Source organism: Amblyomma mixtum, chromosome 1 (assembly GCF_055824585.1).
Source record: "Amblyomma mixtum isolate Tamu chromosome 1, ASM5582458v1, whole genome shotgun sequence".
Taxonomy (NCBI): Eukaryota; Metazoa; Arthropoda; class Arachnida; order Ixodida; family Ixodidae; genus Amblyomma; species Amblyomma mixtum.
Genome location: NC_143012.1, coordinates 281392462 through 281399987, shown reverse-complemented (window position 1 = coordinate 281399987; position 7526 = coordinate 281392462). Strand labels below are relative to the sequence as shown.

Here is a 7526-nt window from a genome sequence, read left to right as displayed (position 1 = left end):
TGTTATCGTTTGCTCCACTGCACGTTCCTCCGGCGACTTCATCGTCCACCTCTTGTTCTGTCATCTCCAAGCGCAATAACCGCGTTTTTCACTCTACATCTTCACACATTCTCTCCATTGCGCTGCAACTGGGGCGATGCCCTCCTCTCATTGGCTGCAGCTGGTGCGACACTACTCCAAGCTTAGCCGAGTTACTCCGAGGCTCCAACATGACGAGTCACGAGTTTTTTACCAGTGACCTATCTAGTACTAACGCATGAAAATTAAAACTAGGGAAGAACTGCGGTGTGTCAAAAACAGCTTTTGTTGTTTCGTCATGAATGCTTACCTATACTTCGCTGGTTTTTCTCGCTGTTAAATATTTTGGATGAGGCTTTCACCCTATGTGTGCCAGAGAGCCACAATATATTCTTTCACATGCCTAATACAGTCTTACTGGTTTCTTCCTAACTCTGATGCTCTAATTCGGAAGGAAGCAGTATAACCTAAGTTACAAACTTTATTCAAGAAATAATTGCCCTGCAGTGAGTCATTCATATATTTCTCAAACATTGAGCTTCTACTAGGACGGAAAATTTGAATCCTATGGCACTGTCAACCCTTCTTTTCGTATTTTCTAATTTTTTCAGCGCTTGTCACTGCACTAGAATTCTCGTGAGATTCGTTAGAGACTAGAGAAGCAGCCTGTAAATTGTGCAGACAACAAGACGGGCAAACAAACAGATAATGGGCAGCACAACAAACTTTGAATCGTAATGTCTCGCATTCCACTGTCTCGTTTTACTTTGGTTCGTGAACCGCAATTAGCCTCAAGCGCAAGTGTAGCGTGTTCTTGAAGTTCCCAAGCAACCACAGATATCCGTCGGACGTACGAGCTAGATCCGAACGTCCTTTGCCGAAATCGGACGTCCGTCGGACGTACGACCACAATCCGATTTCGGATATCCGCATTCGTACATCCGCCGGACGTACGGACAGTGTCCACTTTTGTATATCCGCATGAGAGACGAGGTGTACGTCCGAAGGATGTAAGGCCGAGTATTTTCCCAGGCCATGAGTATGGACGTTTTTTATTTCACAGAAAATTTGGGTCTTTCGTGTATGTATACTGTTTTATTTGCATCAGTTGGAGGGTTTGACGCGAAGATGTTTGTAAATTGGTGCGATTCCACTCCTTCCTGCAGTGAGAGCCGCCAACGAGCTAAACTTATCTAAGAGGAGAAGCTGGTGTTGCAGAATTTTGCAAGAACCCAATGACTAGTTTTATATTTATAAAACTTCTCCAAATTAGTGGAGTTGTGCGACATGTCCACCGTTTTGCTAGCTAAACTTGCCATTGAAACCATTCGTAAGTATCAAAACTCCCGTGCATTCAGCTATCACCATCATCATAGATGTCAGTTCGCGGTCAGTCCAATCCAATCCATCAGTACGGCTCCGTAGCGCTGTTGTTGATTTGTCGCGTAGTGTTGTCTCGCAGAGCTTTATAGCTCTGTTATTATAATGTGTGGCTTTGTTCGCTCTGTGGACGAAAGTAGTATGTAACTTAAGCAATTCGAAAGATACGGGAAGCGCCTGAAGCTCTTCTGGAACACCGGAATCCCGTACTGCGTCGACCTTGGTTTAAAGAAGGCTTAGTGCACATGTGATTGCCTACGAAGGTATGTATCAGTACACTTCTTGGAACTTGCTTCTAGGACAATGCAGCATGCTCATATAACATTCGTTCAGAGGACAGTGGGAGCAGTAAGCGCGAGGAGATGGCTTCCACAAGTGCGTCTTGTTCTCACACTTTCGGGAGCCTACATCACACAGCTGTGGGAGCCCTCAACTCGCGCGGCTAATTCCCACTCCTCTTCAAAGTTGCGGGACAGAGTATTTTCACATCTTGTTAATTTTTAAGGCATCGCTAGGTTCACTGTGCCTATATAAAGAGTGACAACGCGCGAAAGGCAGACCATAGAAAGCACGTGCAGTTCGCAGTGGTTCGCAACGGAAGCTTTGCGGCTTTCTGTGCACAGTCGCGTACAGTGCTGCGCAGGTTAGTGCCCTAGGGCCCATGAGAATAAATAACAGATTCATAGTCAAATATGATGTGGAAAAGTGAGAGCTGTTATTGCCTTATACTTATTGAGTTGTTTGTTAAAGTGCATTGTCTGTTATAATTGCAGCATTAAACACTTCTATTAATTGGTTCCAATGTTTTTACTTGGGCTGCTGCATTGCGCCATTTGTTTCACATGACTGATGTTTGCCGCGTTCTTTTTATTTCAGAAATCCTGTGGGTGGGAAGATTACGGATGTGTGTCCCAAGCTTGCCACATTTGAACAGTCACATTTAAGAAATTTTCCGAATATAACCCATTGCTCAGCTGATGTATCATCAACCACAATAAAATATGCGTGCTATGCATCAAATTGTTTTTGGTTTTATTGCATCGGGCGGAGTGAAAAAAGCACGCATGCACCATATATGCGAAAATTCGAGAAAGATCCGCCAATGGACGTATTCAACTGGACGTCCGTCGGCGGGCGAACCGTATACCTTTGGCCACCTTTCGGACGGCCGACGGACGTCTACCGGCTGTTTGCGGATGTTCAGCGGACGTACAGAACATCCGAAACAGACCTCTGTCGGCCGTCCGAAGGATATCGGTGGTTGCTTGGGTTCTTCCTCAGGATGGGTGCCGTAAAAGTTGATGTGCGAAGATCACTCTGTTAGCGAAACAACTTGAAATTTATTTCCCCTATTTATACCTAGAGATGTGTTTCAAAAGTTTACCAGTGGTTGCACAAAAAGGAAAATGCTGTCAAGCGTTGATTTCAAGTTTCTAGTTCGTGAAAGGCGTTAGATCCTAGCCTGTCCTTTCCATGCTGGAATTTCGCACCATGACTAGCAACTCGACGTGCTGACTTTTTCTGTGTATATTTAAATTGTCAGCTTCTTCTCAATTTGATCTACATTACCCCTTTTGCGACACGTAGTCGCATGAAAAATGCATGCGAGGAAGTTTTTCCATAGTGCCCTTTACACGTATATTAGCTATACTAAATCTACAAATGAAAAGAAAGAACTAAGGACATCACTAAGAATGAACAAGTTTTCGAACCTAAATTCTTGATTGACTTTCTCTGTGAAAGCACGATAGCTCAACTTTGACTTTAAAATTTTAATCAATGGTTTTCATTATTAAGACGATTATCAGGCTTCGCGAATGCACCAACGAGCACGGTGTGTTCGGGTGAAGTAGTGTTGTTCATTTTTCAGCCATAGCATTGCGAGGGAATACGGAGAAATGCAGTGTGCCGTTGAAAATTTATTCACTTTGGCGCGAAATATTTGTAGGAATAACAACGATTTGCCACAATATATGCTCTCCATCACTCAAATTTAATTGAGCGTAAAGGAGCCGAGCAATATACACAATCATTACTCTATCCCCCATCCGGATACGTAATAAGAAAGTGTTTCGAGCTCATTTATTTACACCGGTACGCATCACCTGCTTTGAATTTAGATCTGTACATGCGTATCTAGTGCAGCGGCTGAAACGCTTAAATAACCTATCTGCTTGGCAACAGCCGCCGTTCCTAATAACTATTAAAATCAGAGATGAAATATGATAAAGAAAGACGAAAATTGTGTCCGAATCTGCGTCCAGCCCCATGTCTCGAATCTGCCCATGAGGTCTGAAGAGAGGTTTAGTGAAGCGCTCCTAAAGAATTTAGACCACCTGGCATTCCTTCGTGTGCTTTAATCGTACAGCACGAGGCGTTTTTGAATTGTTTTAATATTCATAATGATGCTGTCGCGACAGGAATTCAATAAAACGGCTTTGGGCTCTGAAGGCAAACGTCATGACAAGTAAGACACCACGGCAATTACCTTCGTAAATATTGGGTAATAGGAAAACAAACTAACTAGCATTCCGGCACAGTTCCACGTCTGAGACGTCCAGCAAACTACATTGCACGGTCAGTATTTTAAGACACCTTTCAAAGCTTTGCACGCGAGCCACACCCAGAAATTCTGGACAAGAGTAATTCTGAGCAGGAAACCGTTTATGAACGCAATTTTTACATATACTGTGCAGTTTCACCATAACAATCAATACATCTGCAGAGCAGTCGACGGCAGTCTTGTATTTTTTCTTTCTAATCACGTTTCTACTATCGTCAAAAGCTTTCCCCATTGGTCCCTAAGGCAGTCTTGACTGTTCGATGCGATCAATGAAAAAACTTTAAAAGATTTTGCTACATAGAATAATAATCTACCATCACTTTCAAGATTTCCTAAAAGTGTCTTATATTTTTTAATTTTCAAACTTTTTGCCAGAGAAAGCTGGGCACGAGAGTCGCTGCTCCTAAACTCTCTTTACATGCGGTAGTCCGAACTTCAGTAACGAGAATCAAGACCGAAAGTTAAGCAAGTTGATTAAAGTTCATGATGAATAGTAGCGCGAACAAGAGGGATGGATGGAAAGACACATCAGAGTGGTATTTATTACTAACGCTATTCGCGTTTCCTCCAAACAATCCAGAATAAACGCTTAAGGTGCACGCATGTTGACTTCCAGTGCGGTTGGTCTGTGGACAACTAAAGAAAACGTGGTTCAGAACTAGGCGCCGGCCACAATTTCTGTAGACATGTTTCCCGCTAAGAATTGGTGCATCAGGCCATGGTAGTTCCTAATGGAAAATTCTAGAACTATCGTAGTAACGTTTAACGCTTGCAGTAACGGTTACGACCTAACGCCACTGTGAAACCCGTGAGCGGATGTTTATTCTATCCACATTTTTCTTCGCCATTGAAAACAAGCCGGAGCAGCAGCATAAGACTTCGAGTGAAAGGTGAACGCACTAACTTTGCGTATATTTCGCAGTCCTTCCGAAATGCTTTACGGGACCACAACTTCTGATCATCATACATTCCAATTTTATCCGCCCTGAAATAAAATAATAGGAAAACATGATTATTAATCACAAGCGTGGAACCCACTTTAAAGCGCCGCCTATTTCCCAGCTGAGAGATATCACTTCACGACGCTTGTAGAGAACAGCCTTGGCCTTTAAGTGCATTTTCGTGGAGTGTCAGGTGCCTGCAGCACATGTATTTCACATATTCGGCAAAGCTCTTTCCACGGAACGCGCAGTGACGGTACCAGACGTCCCATATATCCAAAGGCAACATGACAGGCGGTGTTGGGCTGCCTGAAAGGGGATGCCTTGTCGGTTGTGTTTTCAGGTTAAATTCCTCGCAACATATTGTTCTTGTTTTTTCTTCTAGCGGATAAATTGCTGTATTTAGAGAACAGAATAGTCAAGCATTATTCTATCTTTTCCTGTGCTTTGGATATGGCCGATTAGAATCAAGTGGCGTTGAAGTAAAAATTAATAAGGTGAAGCCGCATTAAAATTGCTTTACACAATCAAAAGATCTTAATCGCAACGACAGTCTCCTCTGTCATCGATGCTTTATAAATAGCAGTGTTGATGAAATTTACGTTAACAATTCTGCAAAAACCCCTGCAACGTAAGCGACACAAAGAACCAAGTCCAGTTTTTCATGAGCTTTTCACGATCGGGCACAGTTTCACGGTAATATAAAGACTGCTTTAAAAAAAAAACGTCACAGCTTTCAAGTCAGCAGTACGACACGGAGGAGGAGGAGAAGGTAAACTCTATTAGAGAAGAGGTCTTCGCCGTGGGTTGGTGTGGTGCTCTCTTCACAGCGGTGGGCTCCTCTCCTGAACCGGACGCCAGGTGGCCGACCGACGATGTCGTTCGGCGTCTTCGGCACGCTTCATGACTCGGAGTTAAACCTCCGGGCCCGAGCTGAGCAGCGCGGCCTCCCACTACGATTTGGTAAAGAGCTGCATACTCTTCGATGGCTTGTCTTGATTACATGAGTATAGGATGTGTGGTGCGTCTGCCTTTTGGTGCCCACAGAGAGAACAGACGGGGCTGAACTGCTCTAGGAACCATATAGAGTTCATGAACGGATTAACGAAAATGTCTCTTTGGAGCGCCCGCCAGCTGACTTGTGTTTTACTTAGAGACCTGTAGGGTTCTGGGAAGAATTGTCTTCCTTTCTTGAATTAGGTTGTAATTTCTTTGCAGGATGTCACTCACTCCTTGGCCGACCTGAGCTCGGTGTAGCGCACTTCCCGGTTAACCACGAATCCTCGGGCAAATTGGTGCGCCGCCTCGTTTCCAGGATGGTCCGAGTGGGCGGGGGCCCAGATCATTGTGATCTCGCGGGCATTGGAAATTTTTTGTAACATTTTGATGGCTGCGGATTGGGCGCTTCCTTTGCAACTCCTGCTAGATTCCAACCTTGCACGCTTCGCACGAGCACAACCCAAGTTTTCAGACAAAGGGAGCGCGCATTCTTGCTGCCGCCCCATGCCACCGCTCAATCTCGAGCTGCGACAATATCGCACTAAACTGCAAGCCCAGAACATGCGTCAAAGAATGTGCTTTTCGGCTGGATAAATTCTGCCGCACGGGCTCCGTTCACAGAGACAGCTTGGCTGGTTCGCCGACAGATGAACGGACAGCCCTAAATGCCTCACTCTAGGAGGCCCGATCAATGGCAGCGCGACACTGCGAAAGACCTGCCGCCCGTTGTGATGCTAACTTCCATTAAAATAGCCGGCCCGACAGCGTAGCGGCAAGCTGGAAGCAAATCTGCTTTGCTCGGCCCACGAGGGACACACTTCCGCTGAAGCCGACATTTTTGAAAGAGAAGAGAACATTTTGGGAACTAGGCAGGCATGCTTCTAGCATCGCCCAGGGCTCGCAGCTGATACTTGCAGTGGACGAAACAAAATTAGGACAAAGACATTCTGGCTGCAAAATTTTTATCTTCCTATTCTCGGCTTAAATGCAAGTCTCCAGTAAGCGTAATCAATGGAGGCAGGTTTATGTTTAAAAGAATTGAAAGAAGTCTAACTGCCGCTTTCTCATATGCGTGATGCGTGGCACTGAATTTATTCCCACCATGTTCCTTCATGGTAGGCCTGTAACCAAAAGTTCTACAGTGGAAGCCAGTGGAACGATGGTACAGATCACCTGAATGTCTCCTGGCTTCTAGAATAGGAAGTGGCCGTTGCAAGGTAGAATATCGCGAGATAGAATCCTAGTCACAGTGGGCGCAGTTTGAGGAGGAAAAATTTAAACACAAACCTCTAGAGTGCGATGTTCGTCCGTGTTAAAAAATTTCATGTAATCGAAGATCTTTCAGAGCTCTCCACTACGGCATCCTTCATAGACACCACACAGCCTCTGGACGATTGACCTACATACATATAGCTTGAGAAGGCTCCATACAGCTAATTCGCATCAGTGATCCCTTCTATGGAAGTGCAGACTTGTGCCTGATTGTTTAAACTTCCTCTGTTCCTTTTGGTGCAAAAAATACAATACATGAAGACTGTTGTTATGAATTATCATGCTGCCCTTTCGATTCTGCCTATTTGATGAAGTACAACGAAAATAATAGAGAAGAGAGTCAATATAACCCG

General features: G+C 44.5%; 1 long non-coding RNA gene across 1 annotated transcript; it reads left to right on the top strand.

The window, feature by feature from the left end:
• The first annotated feature begins 1438 nt into the window (after nucleotides 1-1438).
• On the top strand, nucleotides 1439-2413 carry LOC149371898 (uncharacterized). Its single transcript, XR_016292108.1, has 2 exons — nucleotides 1439-1661; nucleotides 2275-2413. It is a non-coding gene; the product is annotated as an uncharacterized LOC149371898 (long non-coding RNA).
• The last annotated feature ends 5113 nt before the right edge of the window (nucleotides 2414-7526 follow it).